We start from the raw sequence: 25179 nt of genomic DNA, 5'->3' as shown, positions 1-25179 counted from the left end.
CAATTTTATACATATGGCTTAGATTTTCATTTATAAAGCATAAACAGTTTGTCCTTATTCAGTCCCCTGAAATTAATTGCCTTTTATATGTTAAATTTTCAATTGAGTTCAGTTTTATTTGAGAAAAAATCCTGAAAATCTAACAGTTCATTGAATCCCATTTTCATTCAATAGCATTCTTAATGTTGCTGGATGTAATATTTTCAGACACAACCCTAGTTCTTTTGATCATCAATAGATAGTATTCCAGGATCTGTGGTCTTTTCTTATAGCTACTATTAAATCATGTGCAATTCTATTTGTTGCTCCAGGGTATTTGTCTTGGAGGTTTTGTTGTTGCTGTTGTTATTGTTGTTTGTAAAATGTTCTTTTATCTGGGGGTTTGGAGTTGAACAATGATGTTCCTATATGCTTTCCTTGTAGGTTCTTTTTGGGATAGTGATGGGTAGGATTTCTTTTTATCTCTACTTTCCCCTCTTGTTATATCACTTCAGGGAAATTTTCTTTATTTCTTATATTATTGTATCATCACTTTTTGGGGGGAGAGGGATCATAACTTTCAGGTAGAATAACTATTCTTATGTTTTCTCTTCTTGATCTGTTCTACAGATATGTTGTTTTCCTTATGTTTCTCATTCTCTTCTATTTTTTCAGTTTTTATAATTTGTTTCATAATTTCTTGGTCTCATAACTTCACTGGCTTCTTCTTATCCAATTCTAATTTTCAAAGAGTAATTTTTTTCTTTAATATGCTGTATCTCCTTTTCAAATTGGTGACTCTTTTTTATTAATCTTGTTTTTCTTGAATGGTTCTTATTTATTTATTTTTTAGTTTTTCCTCAATCTCCATCATTTGATTTTTAAAGTCTTTTTGGAGTTCTATAAATTCTTTGGGGGAAGGTATCCATTTAATGTTACATTGTTATATTTCAGGATAGAGAAGGCTTTTTTTTTTAAACTTCAATATTCTCCTCTAAACATAAATCCTGATCTTCCTTATTCCAATAGTAACTTTTTATGATTGGCTTCTTTCTCCTTTGGCTGCCATTTTTTTTTTTTTTTTAGAAAGAATTTATTAGTATAATCACCTCTATTCCTGGGTGGAGGGCAGAGCAATATATTGTGCCTCTGGCTTCACTTCAGTTTTCACCTCTAGCCTGGAACACAAAACTAAGAACTCTACTCTTTTGTAAGTGCCCATAGCCAGTGGCTATCCTGTCCTACTGCTTCTGAACTCACCAGTTACACTGGCTCTTTCTCCCTCAGGGTCATGTCTCAAAAGCACAACCGAGTCTGGCCATTCCTTATCAACAGGAGTTCCTTCAATCTTCCCATTCTCAGACCCCTGAGACTTTATACTCTCCAGGAAGTGAAAATTCCTGCGGTCCATGCTTAGGCTATTTCTGAACCTAGAAAGTCCCAGAGCTCCCCATTTGCTATTTCAGCAGAGCTAGCATGGTGATATTTTTACTTCCCATAAGTTAAACCAATATCCTGGAGTCTTTTCCTCAGGTCTTCTGCAATAGTCCCAGGAGGACCCACTTCTGCCCAAGTTTTATTTGGTCTTCACTAGAATATATTTCTTGAAGTACAATTTTGATTCTTTCTCAGCAAATCTGAGCACTTGGAATATTCTGAACTACTCTGCTATCTTCCCATAATGGTCCCACCTAACTCAGTTAGTCATAAAACTCGGCCTATACCCCCAAATATAGATGCCAATTAAAAACTAGAAGACATCACTTACGATTTCCCAAAGTGGAATGAAAGTGATTATACAAGGAGGCTATCCTACTGGTTTGTTGCGAATTTCTATAGCCATATCAAAGATTAAATGTTTCTTCAATTTTTACTTAAGAGCTTTCCACTTTAGCTGATTAAAAAAAAATAAAAATCTCAGTAACCCAGTTCTGAATGAACACATACAGGTGAGAGAACACAACAGGCCAAATGAAGTAGTTATAAGGGTAAGAAAATGCTATCTTTGATAACTTAGTATTGCTTCCATATAATGGCACAAATTAGTAACTAATATTGTATTAATACAGTGAAACCTTGGAACTCATTATTAATTGTCTCCAGAAAGCATAATAAGTGGCAAAAACAAGTACCCAATGCATTTTTTCTCAAAAGGAGTACAGATTACATGGAAATGAGGGCAGAGAGCATTGTAATAGAAGGAGAGGTAATACAATAGCTCCCACACAGGGAATGATATTTTATTGATATATATATATATATATATATATATATATATATATATATTGTGGAAGGAAATATTTCAGATTATGCATTAACCAATTTTTAACAAAGGTATTTTTCATCTTTTTTGGTCCTTTTTTTCTTCATATTGCTTCTCAGAATATGGATATATATATATATATATATATATATATATATATATATATATATATATATATATATATATATATACACACACATACTTTTGAACATTCTTTGAGAGGTCCAATACACTAACTTTATAGAGTGAAAGAATAGGGTTGAAGCAATTACATCATTTGAAAACAAATGATTTAGGGATTTCTGTACATATGAATAAGTAAAAACATGAATGACAGACTAAATTTCCTACTTTTCATCCAGTTTTTCTGACTTTAGGCAGACATGGCCTAGGATTCCTTTTTGCTTACTTACATATTGAAATGATATTTGCTACATTCTATACAACGAGCTGCCAGATGGACTAATGAGCTACTAACCCTAACCCTAACCCTATGCTCCCTTAATTTGGTTATCATAACTATATTTTAATCATGTCTCCATTTTTACCTTATCTTGGAATAAACTGTGAGATGTTGGTTTATACCTAGTTTCTCTTAAACTGCTTTTTGGTTTTCCCAACATTTTTTGTCAACTAATGAATTCTTGTTCCCAAATTTTTCTCCCAGGTAAATTTTGTTCTACAAAATAATTTTTGGTAGTTTAAATAGTAAGTCACTAAATAAGCAAATTTATTTAGGTAGAATTATCATTTTATTATATTGATGAGGTCTAACCATAAGCAATATTAATTAGGTGTCTTTGTGTGAAAAGCATTTTGTAATTGTATTCAATTAGTTCTTGAGTTTGTTTAAACAGGTAAATATTCAAATATTTCATATTGCCCAGCTGAGTTGGGTTAACTAGCTTTTTTATCCATAGCTGGAAGTCCCACTTACCTTATTGGAGAATTAGGTGGGGGAGGGAGGGATAGTTAGGCTGAGGATTGGAAATATAGTCTTTATGGGAAAAATTTGTTAGATTCTTGTCATTTTCACCATTTGCCTTGCCTTCTGGAACCATTTAATGATAAGTATCATGGTTCTGCTATATAAAGGAAAGAGAATGAAGACAGAGCCTTGTAGGTATGAAGTTGGTAGGATGGAAATTTATGAAGATCCAGTAAAAGAGACAAAGGAGTAGCAAAAAGGTAGAAGGAGAATCACACACACACAAAAAGTATCACAATGACCTAGAGAAAAGAGAGTATCATGGAAAAGAGAGAATCATCATGAATTTCTTTTGACAACGCCATAGTTTCACACAATTTATATTATTCTTTATACTGAGCCCCAGAACTCTAGTTGAGGCAGCTATGTAGCACAATGGATAGAGTGCTAGACCTGGAGTCAGGAGGATTTATATTCCTGAATTCAAATCTAATCTCACTCATTTGCCAGCTGTGTGACCCTGAGCAAGTATATTTGCCTCAATTCATTTGTAAAATGAGTTGAAGAAGGAAAGGACAAATTATTCCAGTATCTTTGTCAAGAAAACTCCAAATATGGTCACAAAGAGTGAGACACAATAAAAACGACTGGACAAAAGAGCTCTAAATAGCAATTCTCATAGCTGGTGCAAGCTCCAAATGAGTGAAAAGCATGAAAGGTTTCTCAACCCAACTTTTTAAAACGATCTCAAAGGATAGGTTAAGGAAACAACCTCAGTGTATAAGATCCTATGCAAAGAAAGACCCAGGACAGGACCACATGGTGGAGAGGTGAGACATAGTATTAGAGACACACTCCCCAGATATCAAGGTAGAAGATGGCCACTACAGATAGAGAAAAAAATGTAAGTGGGGCCAGCTTACTCACTTGGATTGTAACTTTGTGAGAGAAAATGCCCTTGTGACATCTCTGAAAAAGTCCTATTTTCTTAGGATTCAGGTTTTGCATGGAGGGGAACATTGATAACTCCCTTTGGCTCAAAAACTGGGAATGAATCATAGCTTTCCTTGGAGCCCTTCCTATGGCTCCTGCTAGTGAAGTCAGAGGATGTAAAAAAAAGCATTATAGGGACTTTGAGCTGCAAGACAGCATAGCCTTTTCAGTTCTTACTAATTTTGTGTTAGCAGATGTGGGGGGGAAGGGCTCAGATAAAAGTCCTAATTCTCTCTGAGTGATTTTCTTTATTCTCTGGACCCAAGTAGACATGGATTAGTGGCCAATAGCTACCCTAGGCATCCAATAGGTGCTAAATAAGTACTTGTTGAATGATTGTCTGAATCTAGGGCAAACCTATAGCTGCTTTATCTTTTGTTATATCTTTAATTTTCTTTCCCTTGATGAATTTCAGACAATGAATGGGTGGAAAGGCAGTTGGAGCTGGAAGAGCAAAAGTAAGCCACAGAGGAAAGCAATTCGTTTTCAAAATTTCATAATAAGTCACTTTTCCAGGTTCTTCCAACTGCCTGTCACTGCTAGGCCTGAGACTTCATTTCAGTGAAGCTCAAATGAGGGGACTGTTCATGCCTGCCATGCACTCTGCCTGGATGGTGCATTGGAGCTATTTATAGTCCATTCTGTTTAGACTTTCTATTAATGTTTATCAGCAAAACCAATCAGAGGCTGGGCCCTTCTCCTGAGCCACAAAGTACATGTTTTAGCATCTCTTCATTCCTTCTTGGCTCAGACTCAGGATTTAGGGCACAAATAGGGCACTTTATTTTGTAAGTCCAAAGAAATTTGTCATTCCAACTCAGGCCTGCCTGCCACAGACAACAGCTCATTCTTTTGCTGACCCAACTGGCCTCTTAAAAATCCAAAACACATGTGTAATTTTTAGAAGGAATGAAAAGAAATAATTCAACTTCCTCCAATTATTTTTAGGTCCCATAACCAAAGTTGGGTTTTTTTTCCTACCAGAATTATATAATTCATTGTATTTTGAAAGCCCTTTAGTGTTCAAAATATTTTTACGTTCATGATCTCAATTGGAAGAGAGATGCTATGATGCTAAAACTGGAGTTCAAAGGGAACTCAGTATCCATATGATCCAACTGTTTCAATTTATAGATAAGGAAAATTGAGATCCAAGACAGTTGTGACTTGTCTGAAATCACAAAAAAAAATTAAACATCATCAGAGATGTGAATTTGCACCAGGTCCTCTGTTCCCCAAACCATTATTTTTCCAGGAGAGGAAAGATCAGAAAGGGTTAATGAAATTACTCCCATTTTAAGGTTAAGTTGATTGAGATCCCCCCCAACTTAAACAATTTGCCTAGTGTCATAGAAGTAAAATAGTTAAGTAAAAGATTTAAATCTCCAAAATTTGTATTAGTTTGTCCCTAGATCTAATGCTCTTTCTGTTATTTTCCAAACTTACTATACCACTTTTCAAATCCCAAATACTTTCTGTGTTTCCCTGTTTCTGGGATTTTGTTTCTTTCATTTCTAAATGCCATAAATGCCTTGTTCTTATCTCCATCTATTTATTTACAACTAAAATATAACATCCTCTAGAAATCTTTTTCTAATCACCTACTTAGAATTTATCTCTCCAACCTCAAAACTAATGATACCTCATTTTTTTTTTTGCTTTTAACCTCATTCTTTTTTGTATTGTAGTCATTTGTTCAGTTTTTTTTTTTCTACTAAATTGTAACCTCTTGGGTAGTTGAGATTGGGCATTCTTCTTCTCAAGACCAGAACTCTATACTACATTAACCCACCCATAAAGTCAAAAAGTTGAGGAAAACCAAAGCTCCTCAAGGGCATGAGACAAACTTCTCTATCATTGGAATGGTGACTAATATTATAAAATAATTAAGTGTCACTGGTATTTGAGGGCATCTATATTTGAGACAAATTGCACTATATATCTACACAGTAAGTGTTTTATTCTGGTTTATTCCTCTTATTTAATCTTGTCAAAAAAGAATAAAATATTGTCTACAAAAGTCAAGTATGCTATCTCTTCTCAATGGGAGAAGGGAAGCAGGAAGGAATTCCACTATACCAAGTTGTAATAAAGCAGTTTTGTGGAAATTAGGTAGAGGCTTGGAGCTAATTGGAAAGTGTAGCCATGCTAAGAGAAGGAAAAAGAGATGAATGAAGGTTTGTCTCTTCACTCCTAAGTACCATAAAAATCTTGGTACTTCCTCAGCACTCCTCCTTACCTCTTGAGTCATCATGACAGTAAACAGAGCCAGGACCACTTTGCCAAAGAAGATTAACACATAAACTCTCTACTTTGGAATTTATTACTGTGCCTTCGTCAACAATTAATTGCTTGTTGAAGTTAAGGATGCATCATGGAGTATAAACAACTGGGTGAAAAATAAAAAAAAATTTTTCCAGTCAGCTGGATTCTTGTCTTTATAATATGGAACCAGTGCTACTGCTAAAAGAAGCAGGAGATGCATTTGATAAACAATGTAAGCAGAAAAGCATTGAGTGCTGAAACAGTGGGATTATGTAGAGATCTTTCTCCATGACCATGAGTAATGTGAAAACTGAAAGAATGTCCATACTTCAAATATTCTTTAAACCTAGGTAACTTGAAGGTAAAATAAGCAGGGAGGATAAGAAAAAGGAAAAAAACATATAGAAATTATAGTATTTGTATATATAAGACTCTCAGAACTCAGAAGAGTAATATGCTAAATGAAATCTTCCCATGCTGAATTCTATCCTAACCCAATCCTCTCACTCTCAAATGCAACAATTCCCTACTTGGTAATATTTGGCTTCTCAAATGTAAGACAGATGTTCATCTAGCTTCTCAAAGATGCCTGTGCAGTGAGGTGTGACTGGGAATGACATATCTTGGCAACAGTGCTGATCATGGGGACAACTGGTCAGATAGGGAGGACTTCCTCCCAGATCTCCTGTGGGCAGGTTGGGTTTAACAACTTCAGATAGATTTACAGAAATAGGCCTCCTGACATAGCCAATGTCCCGTGAAAATGATTCCTTTAATTTCCTAATTAGCAGTGCCAGATGAGTACAATACAATGCTTCATTATAATGCACTCCAGTTGTGGAGTTTTGAGGACATTCTTTCTGCTACAGTCTAACAGAACATCTCTGAGTTTAAGGTAAATTAATTTTCTATTATCATAAGATGGAGTATTTTGCTACCACCTGTAGTTATTTTTCCAGCGAAAATAAACATTTTCAATTTTATTTTCTGTCAGTGGGGCAGAATTCATATGATATAGCAAAAAAGAGCAATGAAAGGCATCAGGAAATCCAGGTTCTAGCCTCAATTCTGTTTCTTATTTTCAATATAATCTTGAAAAAGTCACAATCTATTTGGCATTTTAGTTTCTTCATCTTTAAAATGAAAGTCTGGGAATAGGCAGTTTCCAAGATCACTTCTAACTCCATATTTAGCTCTAAGTGAAATTATGACTAGATTATTTCTACAATTTCTTTCATCTCTGAAATTATATTCTAATTAATTCTATAACTAGATTCTCCTTACATTGAATGGAGTGATGTTCCACTGTCTCAAAATATCTCACCCATTAAGACATGATCATTATGTCTAGAATTGCACCACTAGAAATGTTTTCTTTTGGCTCAAAATTTTTGTTTTTAGGTATCTTCTTTGTATATATAAATACTGGGTTCTGTATCACATGACCAACAAGATGCAAGACTACACATTTTCTCCAATCCTCAGAATCTCTAAAATCTCTCTGAAATAGGACAAATCATTTCCATCTGCCTCCATGGTCTAGGACAGGAGAATGGCCGGGCCCACAAAATCATTTGCTAAGGCAACTGCAAGTGATAATGAACTGAAAGCTAGGTAGAACAACTTTCTACTACTTGTGTTCTATCAAGTCCATGAATGATATTATAAATATACAAATTTTACTTAGAAGAAAAAAAGGTTCCCCATCCCTGGTCTAGGATATGAAGAAGCCAAATAAGGTAAAAAAAAAATGGATAAACTAACACAGAAGGTCAATAACTCCTAACCATTAATATTTTCTCTCAACAACCTTCCTCTCCTTCCCACCACACTCACAGCAGTAGGACTATACAAATGGACTCATATGTTTGCAACATCACTCAAATCAAAATCCCAACATTCCCCTCCTTCAAATAACAGAAGTGTGCTCAGTTGATGACAGTAGCAAGAACCATAATGGCAGCAAGGAACAATAATACACTATGGCACAAAAGATCTTAGGTAAAGTAATGAGGAAGAGACTACTGGGGCAGAATGTGTGTTAGGCATGGGTGCTATGTAGCAATCCATAAAGCCTGAGGAAAAGAGCAAAGTATTCAACTGGACAGTTCTATTTCCTCCAAAGTTATTTGGAATAGAAGCCTAGGCTGGTAAACCAGGATTACCTAGCAATTTTGATATCTAGTCTGCAGGGAAATTACTGCCAAATGGGAAGTATTTTTTTAAAAAGATGGGACATGTGCAGAAATGTTTGTAACAACCCTTTCTATAGTAACTAGAAATTGTAAAGTGTGTGGATGTCCATCAATTGGAGAATGGCTGAATAAGTTATGGTATATGAATGTTACAGAATATTATTGTTCTATAAGAATTGACCAACAGGATGATTTCAGAAAGGCTTGGAGAGACTTACATGAACTGATGCTAAATGAAGTGAGTAGAGCTGAGAGAACAGCAACAAGAGATTATGTAGTGATCAACTGTGATAAACTTGATTCTTTTCAACATTGAGGTGATTCAGGCCAATTCCAATAGACTTGTTTGGAGAGAGACATTCCCATCCAAAAAGAAATTTGTGGGGACTGAATGCGAATCACAACATATTATTTTTACCTTTTTGTTGTGTTTGCTTTTCTTTTTTTCTTTCCCATTTACCTTTTTGATCTGATTTTTCTTGTGTAACATGATAAATGTGGAAAATATGTATGGAAGAATGGCACATTATTTAATATATAACACTGTCTAGAAGAGAATGATGAGGGTGATGAGGAGAAATTGAGACTCTAAGCCAAGATGGATCAGCTCTTTTTCTGGTTGTCTGGTTACCTCTCTCTCCTTCCCCAAAGTAACCCAAGGCAGGCCCAGATAGCAAATGAATTCGCTATCAATGCTGTATTAAAACAAGGTCTTTATTGATAGTAAAGGGATAGACAGGCATTTGGCCTCCAGAAAGGACAAACTGCCTGGCAAGGGGATGCCAGAACCAAATTTGGCAGGCACAAGGTCAGGATACTGAGTGTAAGTATTACATTTTTAGAAATTATTTTCATATATAACCAGGGTCATAATACAAAGTTTGCATAGAGATGTTATCCAAGAGGTTCTGTAGATATTTGCAAATAAGACAGAAATTTCTCTTAATCATTTATGTCTCAAGTTATCTCCTTTAACCTCTCCTCAGACAAGAATTTCCTATTAATTATTTTTATCTTGGGCTATCTCTTTTTGACCTTATCAAGGGGAAAGGAAGGAAAAATGTGGAACAAAAGATTTTGCAAGGGTGAATCTTGAAAACTACCTTTGTATGTATTTTGAAAATAAAAAGCCATTTAAAAAAAGGTGGAGGGGAACAATAGTAGGGAAAAATACTGAAATTACCAAAGATTTTAGGAAGAAGAAAACTCATTTAAAGACCTTAAACATAATCAGATAAATCAACAGAGAAGATGTTAATAACAAAAAGGATTAAGAAAGAATTCAGGCATCTATGAATAAATGAGACAAAAGAAAATGCATTGATACCTGATGAGACAGATAACCATGTGAATTTTGAAGAGAGTACAAAAGAACAGGAGAATGTTACTGAATTGTTTAAAAGAGAAATAATAATTGTAAAAACAAAATTTACAGTCTCAACATCAGAAATAATTTGCAGAATAGAACATTTGAATTGACAGTGATGTCTCACCAAAAAAAGACAAGAAGAGAACAGATTGAAAATATAAGTACTCCTTCTGAAGCTGTTGCTGCTGTTATTGTTAGTCCTTCATTCTTGAAAAGGACCTTGATATCAAGAAGATGATGTCATGACTCGTAAGTGAATTGGGTTTAAGTGAGGCAGCAGAGTTGTGCAAAGACTCCAGAATCATTCATTACACAGAAGTGAAAGATAATTTTGAAGAAGAGAAATTAAAAGCAATAATACCAAAAAAATGTATGATCTTCATACAAGGAAAACATATTGATCTCAAAGACAGAATGAATACAGACAATTTAAGGAATATAAGATTCTCAAAAGAACAGAAGTCAAAAAAAACGAACACCCTAATGCAAGAAACAAAACAATAAAATTGCTCAGAGTTTCTGAACACATAAAACAAAGTACTAATAAAAAAGTTAAATTCAGGTGGACATAACTAAGACAACAAAATAAAGGGTATATAATAACCTTTCTCCCAACATTCCCCTCTAAATTCTTTAAAATAATGCATGAAATTAAATTCTAAAGAGCATAACTGACAAAAAGTTGGAGTAAAACTTTTTTAAATGAAAAACAACTTAGAAGAACAGAAAGAGAAGTTTGTGGCATTGCAGTGGAGGCTGGGTGAAAGTATAGCAAAGCGATAATAACTGTGGCCCTTGAAGGGAACAGCCACAGCAGCAATTCTACTAGGAATACTCATCACCAAAGATTGTAAGGGGATTGAACACTAGAAGGAAATTCCAGAAGACTCCTGTACTTGTACTGAATGAAAGACCTGAAGCTATTTTGCAACTCCATTGTCCATTACCTAATTCCAGGTAGCAAATCCAAGAAGGAAAGTAATTGTTGTCATGAGAAAGCATTTCTTATCTGGATAAGTAACAGAACAAAACCAGGAGAGTAGTAATCACATCTCTCTTCTGATCATACAACCTTGGAAACACTGAAAACTACTCGTTGGGCAAAAAAGTCAAAAGAACATGACAATCATCCAACTATTCCATCCCATAAATGAGCAAAGTCAAATTCTAACATAAAGTTTATAGTCAAGAAATTGGCTAGAACAGTGAGCAAACTACACCAAAAAGTATATAACATTACTATGTGCTAAGGAAACAACACACAAACTGAAAGGATGAAAAAAATGTAAACATTTTATAAGCAAGTCCTCAAAAGAAAAAAATACAGATTGAACACAAGCCCAATAAGAATTCTATGTGAGCCAAAGAAATAGGTAAAGGAGACAGACAGAGAAAAAGGGAGGGGGAGAAGAAAGGGAAGGGGAAAGCAAGAGATTTTAAATATCAATTGAGAAGTAGAAGAAAAATTGGAGAAATAAATGAGAGTATTTTGATAAAAATATGAAAATAAAATTAACAGCTTAGTAAAATAAATACAAAAAATAATGAAGAAAATAATCCCTTCAAAAGCAGAATTAGCCAAATTAAAAAAAAAAAAAGAGTTACAAAACTTAACTAAAGAAAATAATTTTTAAAAATTAGAAGTTGTCAAATGGAAACTACCGACTCCATGAGATATCAAAAAATAATAAAAACAAAGTTAAAAGAATGAAAAAGAAAAATGTGGAGTATCTCATAGGAAAAAAAAATTGACCTGGAAAATAGAGTGAGGGGAAGTAATTTAAGAATTATTGGGCTGCCTGAAATTATGGTTTTTAAAAAAGATTCTAGTTTAAAAGAAATTAAGAACTGGTTTTATGAAGAAAAAAAGTAGTAAAATAGACAACCTATTGACTAATTTGAATATGCAAAAAAGAAAGAAGAAACAAAGAAGAAACACACAAGATATGAAGATGGAAGTAAAGCAATTATTAGGAATCATTTCACCCAATTATATGCCAATAAAACTGACAATTTGAAATGGATAAATATTTACCAAAAATATTAACTTCAGATTAGCAGAATAGGAAATTAAATGCCTAAATAACCATATCTTGGAAAAAAATATTGAACAACTTATAAATAAGTGGCCTAAGAAAAAATACAAGTAGCAGACAGATTTGAAAACAAATTCTACCAAATGTTTAAAGAACAATTCATTTTAATACAATATAAACTACTAGGGAAAGATTAAAAAAAGAGGTCATACCCATACCCAGTTTGCTTGTTTTTTTTTTTTTTTTTTAATCACACAAATATGGTTTTGATACCTAAGCCAGAAAGAACAAAAATAGGAAAATAAAATAAAGACCAATTTCCCTAATGAGTAATAATAATAATAATAATTAGCCAGGGAATTACAGCAATATATCACAAATATCATGAATTATGACTATATGGAATTTATATCAGGAATGCTGATCTGATTCAATATTAGGAAAACTATCTGTAATTAATCATATAAATAACAAAAACAACAAAAATCAGATGAGTATCTTAATAGATGTGCAAAAAACTTGAAAAAAATCCCACTAAATTATATTTTTTTTAAAAAACACACTAGAATATAAGAATAAAGAAGTCTTTCTTAAAATGAGTAGTATCTATTCTAGAACCAAGAGCAATAATTATTAATAATAAAGATAAATTAAAAACCTTCCAAATAAGATGACGAGTGAAGCAAGGATATCCTCTATCAGCATTTTTATTCAATATTGTACTAGAAATACTAGTTAAAGCAATAAAACAAAATAAATTAAAAATATAAGAATAGGCAACAACAAAATAAATCTATCATTCTTTGTAGACAATATGATAGTATTTTTAGAGAATCAACTAAAAACTAGTTAAAACAATTCACAACATTTGCAAAATTGAAAAATACAAAATAAGTCCATACTATTATCAGCTTTTCTATATATTACTTATATAACATCGAAGGAAGAAATAGAAATAGAAATTCCATTTCAAATAACTGCAAACAATAAGAAATGCTTGGAAGACATAGTAGAAACAAACTCAGGGACTGTATGAAAACAATTACAAAACATTTTTGATATAAGTAAATGAAGTCTAAACAACTGGGGAAATATTAACTGTTCATGCATAGGCCAAGCCAATATAATAAAATAACAATGCTACCTAAATTAATTTATTTTTAAAATGCCATACCAATAAAATTACCAAAGAAGTATTTATACGGCTAGAAAAAAAATACTAAAATTTATGTGGAAAAAACAAAGTCAGAAAATCAAGGAAATCAATTTTAAGTACCAGAATTCAGACTATACTATAAAGTGGTAATCATTAAAGTAATCCACTAAAAGATAACAAAGAGTATTTAATTTCTGAAATAGATTAACTCACAATATGTAGAAATACTTGATCACAGTAGTACTACATTTGATAAATTCAAAGATCCAAGCTGTTGGGCCAAGAATTCATTATTCCACAAAAATTTCTAGGAAATCTCAAAAGCAGATTATTAGAAACTAAGTATTGGCCAAAATTTCAAAAGAAATTATTAAAAGAGGGACAAAGGGAAATAGTACATCCAAATTTTAGACCATATCAAATGTGCAGCTATTAAAATCTTGTGATATTTAGTTAAAATAAAGAGTTAGATCAATGGAAGAGTAGCTAAGGTGGGATGGGAAACAATGAAACAACAATTAATATTTGATAAATCAGAAAAAATGAATTATTTAGGAAACAACTCCCTTGTTTTTGTTTTATTTTTTTAACTATTAGAAAACTAGACATTAGACTTGGACTAACACCACATACCATATTCAACAATGCATTCTAAATGAATATATGGACTTAAGATTAAAGATCATTCTGCCCTCCAAAAAAATATTAGAAGAGAAGCAGTTCATTTATCTCTTAAGAGCTATGAGTTAATAAATAAGAAATAGAGGTAATTACAAAAGATAAAATTGGTAACTTTGATTATATGAAACAAAAACATTCTGTACAAAAAATAGTACATTTAAGATTGAAAGGGAAGCAGCTAAATGGGGAAAAAATAAACAAAAGATCTTTATCTGAATTTATCTTATACTAGTTTACTATTCAAGATATATAAACAATTAACATAGATAGATACATAGATAGATATGCATTCATATAGAGAATTAAAAGCCAATCCCTAATAAATAAGTGGTCAAAGGATATAAATGAACAATTGTAAAGTATTCACAACCACATGAAATAAAGCTTCAAGTCACTAATAATAAGACAAATATGAATCAAAGCAACTCTGAGGTTTTACTTCATATTCTGAAAATTGCAAAGATGGCAATCAACAATGTTAGAGGGGCTGTGGCAAGAAATGAACACTTTTGCATTATTAGAGGAGCGATGAATCTATAAAACCATTTTGGAAAGCAATTTGGATTTAAACAAATAAAGTAATTCAAACATCTATACCCTTTGCCCCAAAGATTCCATTACTGGACTTAAACTCCAAAAAAGGTAATTGATAAAAAGTCTCCAGATACTGCAAAATATTTATAGCAGCATTTTAGTGACAGCATAGAATTGGAAATACATAAATGCCCATCAATTGGGAACGACTAAATAAATTGTAATATATAAATATAATAAAATATTACTGTACTATAAAAAATGATGAATGTGATGAATATAAAAAAGCCTGGATTGATCTCCATGAACTGATTCTGAGTTAAGTAAGCAAGACCAAGAAAACAATATATAAAATGACTACAGCAATGTAAATAGAAAGAATAACCATACAAGAAATAAAAAGTGAATGTTGTAAAATCATAAAGAACAAGCTTGGTGCAAAAGAAGAAACATGGAAAAATACTTGTAACACACTCTTTTGCACAGGTAGGTCCATACATGTTATATACTACATCTCTGAAATAAGGGGGAAAAAAGGAGAAAGAAGGAAAAATGAGGATAGGAATGTGGTTTGCTGCTTACTAAGGAAAAAATGCTTCAAAGGTGACCTTGGACAACTACAACAAAGTATGAAGGTGGCACAGGCATTTGCAGAGTGGGATTTTAAATTAGATGAGATGTAAGCAGGGGGTGCATTTGAACTACTTGAATCTAGAGTCTATTGTTAAATATTCACTGTGAAAAGTTATACCTTGAACATCAGCAAATACTATTTAGAAACAGCTCTTATATATTTCCTTGTTTTTTTTTTTCTGCTTTAATCTGCCAGCTTCAAGTGAATAGAAATACAAAAATTACATTTTTGTAATTTAGCTTAGCATAATGTCTGGCACAGAATAGGTATTTAGTGAATGTTTATAAATGTATTGATTGAGATGAAGTACAATATAATGAGCAAAGAGCTCAATTCAAGGTGGGAGAATGGAAGAAATTGACTCAAATTGTCAACCCTTAGAATATATCCGTTCTATGACCGGTACCAAGTCACCATACCAAGTCATTTAATCAATCAGCACTCTAGGGAAAAAAAAAATGTAAATTTCTAAATTGTAATTTTCTCATTGGCTCATTTCTTAGTAAAATCATAGATCCAGATCTTATCACTCTCTAATTAAGAAATCAAATCTTACTAAGCTGCTAGATGTCCCAGTGGATAAAGTGCCCTACCTGGAGTCAAGAAGACCTGAGTTGAAATCCAGTCTCAGACACTTAACTGGCTGTGTGATCCTGAGAAAGTCACTTACCCTGTTTGCCTCCGTTTTCTCATGTGGAAAATAACCTGGAGAAAAAAATAACAAACTACTCTAATATCTGTGCCAAGAAAACTCTAAATAAGGACATCAACTCAACAACAAAGCCAAATCAGTATAAGTAAGTTTCCAAAGCTTTCTCAGCCCTCAAAAGAAAACGTTTTATCTTTGATCTAACCAGAGTGAGTGATAGCTTCACACTGTGCTTTTCCCTTCTCTGTTCTCTCCCCCAGAAGAGTCCTTAAGAAGTAGATATTAAATCAACCCTTGGGGAACTTGAAAACCACTTCCTTCTCTCTCATCAGTGCATCTCAGTAAACTGCAGGAAGGATACTGAGGGTTAAGTGCAACAATAGCCCACAGCTGTAAAAGCTCCCACTGGAGGCAACCTTGTCTGGAGTTAAGAGGAAACACTTGAGAACTCTGAGGATTCCAGAGTATGTGCAACATCTGGACTTGTTTGTTCTTTCTTGCACTGAGCTGCCTCCCTACATATGCTATCATATTAGGACCAGAGGCTGGGATGTCCTTATTGTTCTAAGGAGACAGAGGCAAATTCAGGGAAAATGAGATGTTAGGAAACTCTGTGGGGCAGAGGAGGAGAGGCCTGGGATATGTGCACACAGTCATACAAGAAGGCGGTAGGTAGAACAATGCCTCCAGATGAGCTAATCTAAACTTTCCCTGTAAGTGAGACATCATTTGACAAGACTCATATATATTTGCAAACAGCCTCCCACTGTGTTTCCGTTGCAGGTGCAGAGCTACTAGCTATACCAGATGTGTTATCACAAATGAATGCTGGATTCACTCACCTCATTTGAGGGATAGTTTATAACTCCTGCCATGGGATTTGCAGCAGAGGGAGAGTTTCAATGCAAGGAAAACTGCTGTGGGCTTCTTCTATCACATATCCAAGCTAGGGTCTTTATTCCCAGGGATATTTAGAGGGAAATTTGCTTTTAGAGGGAAAGAAAGTATGGTCATATATTGTAATGACATCAAGGCATATGATGCATATTTTGTTCTCTAGTAATCATAGCAGCTCCCCAAAAAAGTTTGATGTGGAACATAGAGTAATGGAATCTGAATTAGCAAAGAACTTAGAAGAAATTCAGTCCAACCGCCTCTGCAAACACTCTAGATAGATGGTCATACACAGATCTGTAACTAGAAAAGTTTGCACTTAGCACAAGCAGGATAAAATTATCTTATATTAAAATGTCTAAAACTTAGTTAAAATCAGCTTTTTAATGTAATTAGTACAGGCAATAGAGGAGACAGATTCAGACCTGGGGAGGAGAATTTCATTTGATGTTAAATCCCTCATTTTTTCTAGGAAAATTTATTTTTAAGTTGTTGGTGTATTATGTGTCTTTTAAATTTCAGCACCCTGAAACAGTCTTGGGTGTTGTTACTCACTAGTTGTTACTCTGAACATCTACCCTTTCCTTAAAATTCCCTTATGATGAACTTATTACTATCCCAGGCAACCTATTCTAGACATGAGTTGTTATTTTATTTAATTATTAGTCTGTGATTAGTTCTATTTATAAACATCATTCTTATATTCTCTCTGAAAAATGTCATATATCTTCTTTGTGCCTGTCAGAATCCTTCTCAACCTTTAAAACTCAGATGAAATCCTATTTCCTTAAGAAAGCCTTCCCTAATAACTTTAGACCTATTTGATCTCCTTATACACCATCTCTACCTAATATTTAGTCTTATAGGAATACTGCTATTAAAAATAACAATAGCAACAGCCATAATATTAATAAGAATCATAGATACATACCATATTGAATAACTGAACAATAACAACAAAAATGGGAAGAATAATAGCACCTAATTCCCAGGTTTCTTATGAGAATCAAATGAGATAATATTTGTAAAGCACTTAACATAGTTTGCGACACAGTAAATGCTATATAAATGCTAATAAATATTATTATTATTATTTATTGTCATTCTGAGAGTACTTACCTAGGCATCAAGAAAACACAGGGTAGAATTCTACCTGAAGTAATTCCTTACTAAATGTCCATGAATAAGTAATGTAATTTCTCAATGCCTCAGTTCCATCATTTGAAAAAAAAAATCTAAGGATTTGGGATGAAAAAACAAATGAAATGATGTACCATAAAGTATTATATCAATGTATGTTCTTATTAAGCCTTATATTGTGTAAAGAATAGACTTCAAATTACATCCCTGACAATTTCTAACTGTGTGACCATGATCATCACTGACTTTTTTCTGCACCTAAGGTAAAATTCTATGATTCCAAGTTACTTTCTGTATTAGTTAAGGAAGAAATACACCAATGAAATCACTGTCCCTTGACCAACTTGAAGATTTACAAAGTGCTTCAATCTCAACAACCCACTGGGATTTGTAGTGAAAGGTGAATTAAGCCCATTTTACATAATTACATAATTCTATTGAATTGAGGCTCAGAGTTTCCAGGGTCACACAGCTAATAAATATCAGAAATGGCATTCAAACCTAGGTCCTTTGATTTTAATTATCTCAGTTCATTCACACTGCCTCTCTATAATTAATAATAATTTACAGAAATGTAGTTTTTCACAATTCACAAGGCAGTTCCTGAAAACATCATCTTTTGTTTAAAATTCCAAATTCTTTATATTTAGGATTCAAAAATATAGCAAGAAGCCAGAGTGATATAATAAGAAGGGGAAGGGGAAAAGGAAGGGGAAAGGCATGAGCATTTATTAAGTGCTCATTATGTACCAAGTGCCTAGCATTTTATACATATTATCTCATTTAGAAAATTTCAAATCTAAGAATCTGTATAAGCTTGCTAAGTCACTTCCTCTCTCTCTGGATGTTCCTTGCTGTTTCTTATAAATGGCATATTATTTCCCATTTCCATGTCTTTTATTATTTCCCATCTCCATGCCTTTTACAGGCATACCCCTTACCTGCAATGGACTCTCTCCTTCTCACTGCCTCTTTGAAGTCCTAGTTGCCTTCCAACTTCACCTCTTGCTACCTTCCACATGAGGCCTTTCCTAATCCTACCAAGCTTCTGGGCAGCTAGGTAGGCTAAGGCCATAAAAATGGCTTTATCTATGACTTGGCTATAATATGTATATATTTATAAATATACATGTCTTCCCCACAAGAATGTAAGGTCCTTGAGCAGAAACATTTTTTCTTTTTTGGCCATTTATTACTAGCACCTAGCACAGCTTCTGGTGCATAGTTGATGCTTTATAACTACTTGATGACATGCAATATAAAATGATCAGATTGTGTATAATGACATCCCATGCTATCTGCAGCCTGTTCCTACTTCTTCTGTTGTTGTCATCTGCAAAGGCAGTATATTAAAAATAAAAACAATAATAAAATAGGTGTGATAGACAGATTAGTGCCTATTTTCATCTTTCTCCCTCAGGACAGAATACTAAGAACCAGTGTGGGAGAATAATAGACCTAGAAGTATAGTTACCAAGCAGTCAGTATGAGACTGTCTCAGTGGGTGTTTTATCACTGGAACTGATTTCCATGAGAACATATGCTTAGATTGAAGTGAAAAAGGTATTTTTTTGGGCTGTCCATGGGCTGCTCTTTTCATTTTGACTGTTAAATCTGGAAGAAAGAGCTCTTAGAGGTGATGAACCTGAGACCTAGGGATGGTAAAGTATCTTAGACACACACATTTAATTAGTGGTGAGACTGGCCTCAGAACAAACTCTCACAATCAAAAGAACTGCACTGTGATGTGAAAAGTGCTGTGATCCCTCTTCCAGGAACAGTTTTCCTTTATAAGTATAGCTTTTACACTTATAAATGTGGAGTTGAAATTTAGCCTCAGAAAATTACTAGTTGTTGGATCCTGGGAAAAATATTGAACCCTGCTTGCCTCAGTTTCTTCCTCTGTAAAATGTGCCAGAGAAAGAGATGGTAAACCACTATATATTTGTCAAGGAAACACCAAGTAGAATCACAAAGACTCAGCACTGAAAAACAACTGAACAATAACAACAAAAAATGGGAAAAATAATAGTACCAATTTCCCAGAATTGTTATGAGAGTCAAATGAGATAATATTTGGAGTACATTTAAGATAATGCTTGGGACATAGTAGATGCTATATAAATGCTAATCAATATTATTATTATCATTAATTACTATAACTATTTTAAGGGTATTCACCTAGGCATCAAGAAAACAGGATGGAAAACACAGCTACATGGCTATGAATAAGTCATTTAATATCTCAATACCTTAATTCCATCATTTGTAATTTTTTAAAGGCATCTAAAGGTTAAGGGTTTGGAGTGGAAGATTAAATGAAATGATATACCATAAAGTATTATATCTGAGCAATGAAAGTTTTTGGCCCTGTCTCACTCCATCTCCAACAAAGGGATTTCAGCCTCCAGTTAGCAGTAAAAGATGTGCCTTTGTTTTGATTTATTTTGTTTTGAAGGAAAAGAAAGTACTTTCACATTGTCTTTAAAATCACATTGGTAGGTGATTATCTTTTCAAAAGAGAGCATTGCTAGGAAGAATCATCATGCAGAATCTATACAATGACTTTATTCAAACCCAACATTTCTGGACTTTTCCATTATGCACCAGGAAGCCCTTTATTCTGCAAGATCACATTAGTCCTGGTAACTCACATTTTATCAGTATCCCCTGCCATTCAGTCTGCCATCAGTTCTCAGAGATGTTCCATTTGTCCAATTGGAAAGTGGAGACCTTGTTTCCTAGCACTTTGATATAGGGAGGGCACTTGGTTTAGCCTTTTTTATTTTCCATTTAATTATTATCTCCCCCATTAGACTACATAAGCTCCTTGAGAACATGGATTGTCTTTAGCCTTTCTTGTATCCCTGGCATATAGCATGGTGTCTGGCTCTCATATAGTTGAAATTTAATAAATATTTATGAAATAACTTGGTGAATTTCAGGTAAAGCTATTATATAGAGACATGGCATTATTCCTGTTATCATCCATCTCTAAATATAAAAGGTAAATGATATACAAATAAACTTCCCTGATGGCATCCCCAATAATAGTACCTTAGGAATTAGCCAAGTTCTGCAGTCTTCCTTACAAAGGAGAGTCCTCTTTATACTCACTGAAAAATTGTAGGCTTTGCAAAGCATGCTTGACATCTACAAAAAAAAATAGAACTACATTAAAAAAATGAGATGAACAATGTGTAATTTAAGGCATATTTATGTCAGAAAAATGTCTTCTACTCAGTTATTATGTAATTCACTATTCAGAGCCAGCTTTCTGACATGTGTGAGTGACAGATTAAAAGGCGCTAGAAGCACACATTTGCTTTATTCCAAAAGGAATAAAAATTTACATGACCCTATTGGATAAAAAGACAGTCATTATTTTTAGAACCATTTTGAAAGAAGGAGTTTCTGGCTTCTTTTTGACAAATTTCACAACTATGTCACTTACTTAAATTCTTTTAGTGCATTGTTCATCCTCTTAAAACTGTAGCTTTCCAGGAAAAACAGCTTTATCAAATCACCACTTGGCCAGTCTTATACTTATCTCATTGGATTCCCTGCCACAACAATTGGTGTCAGATTCCCCCATTATCACCCAATACAACCCCCAAGATTCATAGCAATAGCAGCATGAGAAGAGAAGCAAGGATCTTCCTGAGGTTCATTTGGGGGGATTAGAGGTCTAGGGCATAAATATAATAATAATGAAGAATCATAAAAGGGATTGTAAAAATCATCTAGTTCAACCTCATATTTTACAGATGAACAAACTTAGGCCCAATGAGCAGCTTTCAGTAATAAGCCCAGATTCAGAAGAGCAACAAAATGTTCAGAGGAAGGCTACAATTAATTTCAGCTGTATTCAAGTATTCAAAGTATACTGGGCCAAACACATGATGGGAGAGTTAAAGACAGAAAATGAGAAGAAAACACATTACTTCATTTTTATTAGAGGTAGCTAAGTGTAAAAAAGATAGAGAATTAGATGTATAGTCAGGATCAACTAAATTCAAATCTGGCCTAAGCTATGTACTAGCTGTGTAACCCCAAGTCACAATCTGTATCTGTCTCAATTTCCTTTTTTGTAAAGTTGAATTAATATTAGCACATACTTTCCAGCTTGTTGTGAGAATACCATGAGATGATATTTATACTTTGCAAATTTTATATGCTATATAAAAACTAGTTATTTTAATTATATTTCAATCAATAAAGATTTTATTATACTTAACATATACTACTTTGCCTAGCACAATCAATCAATCAATCAATCAAATAAAAGGATCAATTAAATTCAGCAAAGATTTATTAAATGTTGATAGCTGTTGGCATTGTACTATTGATACTTGGGTGAAAAAATATTTTTTTCCCTTAAGGAACTTACTGGAACAAATTTCTGTGCTAGATGGTAATAAGGGTAGAAAGTAGCATACAATATAGTGACTGCCCTCAAGAAGCTTATAGTTTCATATGGGAGACATAGCTAATCTATTATAGTTCAGTCATTTCATTTCTATATAATCCTTTGTGACCCTATTTGGGACTTTCTTGGTAAAGAAGCTGATGTAGTTTTCCATTTTCTTCTTAGCTTATTTTATAGATGAGGAAACTGAGGCAAACAGGGTTATATGACGTGCCAAGAGTCACGTAACTAGTGAATGTCTAAGGCCAGGTTTGCACTTAAATCTTCCTGATTTCAAGTCCAGAACTCTTTAAATGTACTATCTAGTTGCTTAATCACTAACTGTTAGGATTCTTACAAGGTACTAAGACAGTGGAACTGATAGAGACAATAATTATCATGATTCAGTATGATTGAGCTGACCCTACAAGGAGATGTTATGAGCCAGAACTTGAAACAAGGTACTAAGTGGAATTGAGGAGACAATGGTTAAACCTAGTTTAGGATTGATTTAATCCTACAATAAATAATGGTTTCCTAGTGATATAATGATTGGTGTATACTCAGTGTGGGGCATATAAGGAGGAGGTTTCAGTGCCAGGAAGGACAAGCCCACTAGGAGCTCATTCAGAGGAAGCTAGAGGCAGAAGCTGGCAGAGGCAAAGGTCTAGCAGCAGGAGCTCTCGGAACCAAGGTGAGAGACAGGCCTCTATTAAAGCTAACCGGGCCCCAGGAAAAGAGACTTTGAAGGAGACTTTAATAGGATCTGGACTTTAATACCTGGCATTTTGGATGGTAACTCTGAACAGAAACTAAGGCTGCTCCCAGAAGTCCCCAAGAAACCTGCTCCCAGAGAACAATATATTTTAGAGAAAAACATTACAGCTAACTACATGAAACTAACTACTGACATACATGAAACAAAGAAAAAGAAAGATTTCTATACATTATGAGCTACATATAAGAACTATAAATATTCAAAGCAACAATGTAATCCTGGAGAAGAGGGAGGCGGAAAAGAGTTCATGGAAGAAATGATGCTTGAGTTAGATTAAGGACAGGTATGATTTGATAAGACAGAGAAAAAGGAGTGAGCATATATCAACAAAGGAAAATAACATGAGGAGTCAGATCCAAAAAGAGTTGCACACTCAAATATATATATTTTAAGAGATCAACCTAACTAGAGGAGAAGAGAGAAAACATTGTGAATTTATGGAAATAAGATTGGATAAATAATATGGAGTCAAAATGTGATGCTAAACTGACTTCAGATTTAATTTATTAGTCAATAGAAAATCAATGAAGGCTTCTGAGCAAAAGAGTAAGGGGAGAGGAGGAAAGCCATGTTTTTTGATAAGTCAACTGACAAGGATATTCAGGACAGTTGTAAGGAGAAGAGTGCTACTGCAAAAAAATAAATAATAAACTAGGGAGAATATAATACAATTTTTCAAATACACACACATACACACAAACACAAACATGCACACACATATATTCATGTATATATTCCTCTCCCCCTGTTAATCTGTTCCTATTAAAACATGTTATAATACAGATAAGTAAATGAAAAAAAATTAAGCTCTTGCTATGTATCAAATAAATACACATAGTGCTGGGGATATAAACAAAAAAAGTGGGAGTCCTTGCTCTCCTTGTTGGAAACAAAGAGAAAAGCAGGAAATTTGTTTTTAAGCAGCTCATGATCTAATTAATTGAGGTACACAACGAATATAAACATTCATGTACAGGACAAATGACAAGATCCTGACAAAGCAGATGACAAGGCCCTAAGGATCTCTTTGTTTTTTTGTATTGTGTGTTAACCTGGTGAAATCCTATGAGGATTTCTGTTGTTAAGTTGCCTGAGAGAATAATGGCAATGATGATGATGATGGCAATGATGATAGTACTCAGTTTTATGATGCTTTCAAAGGCTTTCTTCATGAAATTTGTCAAAATTGTCAGGAAAGGTTGAAAAGAATAGTAGTCTTCTATATCCAAAGGACTGTTGTAGTTAGCGACTCTTAGCCCATCTAAGAAATGTGAGCAAACATTTCAGTTTTCCTGCCTGGTCTTTCAATGGGCAAGCAGGATCAGAGTGAAGAGGAGATCTTGAAATTGGGATAAAAGAAGAGGACAGCTGACTATAAGTAGTCCTGCCACATTAAAAGCCTTTGAGAACTTTTTTTTTCTAAGAGTATATAACATATTGTTAAAGATTTTTTTCACTATGTTTATTGCACTGAGCAGTTTATTTTTTGAACATTAACCCACTTTTAAAAATAGAAAATAACCTCATTGTTCTATTATTTTGTTTACAAGTCATTTCATCATTTTAATTTGTATTTTAAGATGGATTTATAAAATAAGCCATAAGTACTATTCCATTTTTGCCTTTAGAACATCACAACGCCACAGAAAAAAATTGAATTTAGAAAATAAAATTATATTGATTGTGAACCAAATAAAACTAAATAAATATAAAATTCTGAGAATGGAATTAAATTTGAAAAACTAAAAGCTTATGATCACTGGAAGAAATAAAAAATCCTGGCAATTTTTCCCTTTAAATAAACCAGGAATTTGCCCAATTAAGTATAATAATCTCCTGGGGATAGCTGTGGAAGTGAAACAGACTGAGCAAGTGGATTAATTAAATAACTGATAAGAAACCAAAGCTAAAAGTCTATGGAGGTTGTCTGAGGTTGAGTCATGATTACAGCCATGAAGACCAAGGAGAAACTAACCTCTGAGAGTGCTTATTGGGAGGATAGTGTGGCAGAGTAGGGTTAAAGCTGAACTTTAGTTATGTAGCACCACATTTGAATTTGATTATGGGCTAGTCTGTCCAGGAGTCTCTGAGACTATTTTCTTATCTGGAAATGGATCCAATAATCAATCATTAAATAAGTGCTAAGCCCCCACCCCACCCCATCCCTAGAATACAAAAGGCGTCAAAAGGCAGTTCTGAAGGAGCAATCCAATGAGGGAGATAACCTGCAAATAAATACATACAAAATTAACTATATACAAGGTAAATAGAAATAAT

General features: G+C 33.7%; 1 long non-coding RNA gene across 1 annotated transcript in view; it reads right to left on the bottom strand.

Moving 5' to 3' along the window:
- LOC141559557 (uncharacterized) overlaps positions 1-15990 on the bottom strand; it is a 31427-nt gene extending 15437 nt beyond the window's left edge. The window contains exons 1-2 of the long non-coding RNA XR_012487485.1: positions 15888-15990; positions 15704-15738 (exon numbers count right to left, since the gene is read on the bottom strand). This is a non-coding gene — a long non-coding RNA (uncharacterized LOC141559557). The remainder of the gene's footprint in view (positions 1-15703; positions 15739-15887) is intronic.
- Positions 15991-25179: the final 9189 nt, after the last annotated feature.

The sequence above is a fragment of the Sminthopsis crassicaudata genome, chromosome 3 (genome assembly GCF_048593235.1).
Source record: "Sminthopsis crassicaudata isolate SCR6 chromosome 3, ASM4859323v1, whole genome shotgun sequence".
Lineage (NCBI taxonomy): Eukaryota > Metazoa > Chordata > Mammalia > Dasyuromorphia > Dasyuridae > Sminthopsis > Sminthopsis crassicaudata.
The sequence above is the reverse complement of the archived record's forward strand: the minus strand, read 5'-3'. Positions and strand labels throughout refer to the sequence as shown.